Source organism: Bos javanicus, chromosome X (genome assembly GCF_032452875.1).
Source record: "Bos javanicus breed banteng chromosome X, ARS-OSU_banteng_1.0, whole genome shotgun sequence".
Lineage (NCBI taxonomy): Eukaryota > Metazoa > Chordata > Mammalia > Artiodactyla > Bovidae > Bos > Bos javanicus.
This window is the reverse complement of record NC_083897.1, coordinates 21,131,807-21,134,766: the sequence shown is the minus strand read 5'-3', so window position 1 is coordinate 21,134,766 and position 2,960 is coordinate 21,131,807.

Sequence of the window (2,960 nt, the reverse complement as noted above, 5' to 3'; positions counted from 1 at the left end):
CACTTCATTTCACTTCACAAAATGCATGCTCTAATTTTCACTGGGACTGTATTGAATCTAAAAATCAATTTTGGGAGACTCAATATCTTATCAAATTTTGGCCTTCTAGTCCATGATCATGGTATGTCTCTCAATGTATATGTTTTCTTTAATTTCTTTTGACAATGTTTCAGAATTCTTTAAAATCTACACAACTATGTCATGTACCAATAAGTGAGTCACATGAATATTTTTGTTTCCAAAGTGCACACAAAAGCTGTATCTACACTATACCATAGTCTGTTAAGTGTCCAATGGCATAATGTCTAAAAAAGTGTCTTAATTGTAGAATACTTTATTGTTAAAAAAATTCTAATCATCACCCTGAGCCTTCAAAGATTTATAATCTTTTTGCTGGTGAAGGGTTTTGCCTCAGTGTTGATAGCTGCCGACTGATCATGGTGGTGGTTGCTGACAATTGGGTTGGCTGAGCAATTTTTAAAAATAAGACAACTGAAATTTGCCAGGTCGAATGACTCTCCCTTTCGTGAACCACTTCTCTGTAGCATGCAATGCTGTTTGATAGCATTTTACCCACAGTGGAACTTCTGTAGAAAGTGGAGTCAGTTTACTCAAGCCCTGCTGCTGCTTTATTGACTAACTTCATGTAATATTCTAAATCCTTTCTTGTCATTTCAACCATCTTCACTAAGAGTAGAAGCTTTATTGTGGTAGTCTGAACCAAACCTGTGACATCTCTGAGGTATGCCTTAACAGTGTTGAAAATAAGTGGTAGGAATCAAATTTTTTGTCTTGTTCTTGAACTTAGAGGAAAAGCAGTCAGTCTTATTTTTTTTTACAGGTGTGATATTTGCTGTAAATTTTACATAAATTCCTTTTATTAGATTGAGGAAGTTCCTTTCTACTTAAGAGTTTGCTGAGAATTTTTTATTCGTGAACTGATATTAAATTTTGTCAAATGCCTATATCTGTTGAGATCATTATATATTTTTCTCCTCCATTCTGTTAATAGGGGGAATTCTATTGATAGATTTGAATGTTAAATCAACCTTGCATTCTTGAGATAAACCCCTCTTGGGCCTGGTGTAAAGTTTTTTCTCTAAGTTGCTGGATTCAGTTTGCAGTATTAGAAAGACTGTTTGCCTCTATGTTTATCAGTTGTGTTTGCTTAGTCCCTCAGTCATGTCTGACTCTTTGCAACCTCATGGATTGTAGTCTGCCAGGCTCCTCTGTCCATGGACTTCTCCAGGCAAGAATATTGGTGTGGGTTGCCATTTCCTTCTCCAGAGAATCTTTCCGACCCAGGGATGGAACCCGTGTCTCCTGCACTGCAGGCGCATTCTTTACCCATTGAGCCATCGGGGAAGCCACGTTTATCAGTCATATTTGTCTGTAACTCTTTTCCTGTAACACACAAAACATACTATTATTGTTCTAAGCTAGGGCCAGCAATCTATGGTCTGTGGCTAAATCTGATTCACAGTCTGTTTTCATTAATAGTTTTTGAACACAGCCACACTCGTTTGTTTCTGTATTACTGTCTCTGGCTGCTTTCACACTACAATGGCAGATATGACTAGTTGTGAGAGAGCCTGTATGACCTGCAATGTCTAAAATAATTACTATCAGGTCCCTTAGAAAAAATATTTGCTGACTCCTGCTCTAAACCCATGCGTCTAGATGTGAAAATCTGGGAACAAATTCAGTCAGTGTTGACTGTAAGTTAGACACAGATTTTTGTGGGTGTGGAAGATTGGGCTCCCTAACTTCCACATTGTTCAGGGGTCAACTATATACAGTTTGGAGGCGTTTAAACTACACACTGGTTAGTGTCACTGCCCCCTCCCCATGTTAAAACCTAAAGCCCTCCACAGTGAATTCCTGTTGTACTTAGAGTAAAATCCAGACTCCTTTCCTCGGTCTACAAGGATCTATATGATCTAGTCTGTTCCCATCTAGCCATTCTCATTTTGAACCACTCTGACCATTCTTACTTCTCTGCAGCCATACTGGCTGTCTCAATTTCTAGAATTCTGCCAAGCCTGCTCCCACCTCAAGACAGTTTACCTGTTGAGGTTTGACAGAAAACAACAAAATTCTGTAAAGCAATTATCCTTCAAAAAAAAAAATAAACAAATAAAAAAGAAAAGACTGTTTACCTGGAAGTTCACTTCCAACTCTGCCTCCAAATCCTGTCCAATTCCTACTCATCCTTTAGATTTTAGCTTAAGTGTTACTGACTCAGAGGAGCTGACTCTGAGGCTCCTATCAAATCAGCCTTCATAGTTTAGTTTTTTTCATAATATCCTGTTCTTTTCCTTCAATGACTTATTCAAATTAATAACTTAGATATTTATCTGTGATGCTTTTTAAAAAAATGTCTATTTTACTTATTAAGATCACAATGGCATGGATTGTGACTGTCTCTTTCATTTCTGTATCTTTAACACTACAACAGACCCTGGCACCTAGGAGGCACTCAGTGTAAATACTAGTTGAATGAAGAGGGACTTTCAGTTGTAAAAGAATGTCTCCTATTTACCTATCTCTAATGAAAACTGAATCCTACTTATCCTAAGCCTTGCAATCCTTAAGCCCTCTATGCACTATAATCTTATTAAGTTGTTGTGACTATAGCACTACCAGACACCTGCTCCCGGTTTCACTGGGTGTGATTATGCCGTCATTTGTATTACATTTCCTATCATGTTTCTGAGAATTCCTGCTGGAAATAGCCTTTATGCTTTCCTGTAATGTGCTTCGTGGTCGATCCTCACCACACTTCACTGTCCAAGGCCCCCCCCCCCCCCGCCACTGTCACCCCGTCCATGCCATTTTCTGAACTTTTCTGCTTGGATTGACTACAGTCAATACAAACGATGAGTGTAAGATGTCAATCATTCTGAAAAACACTGAATATTTTGTATTCAAGTAGTCAAATTTAACTCTTTGGAAATGAC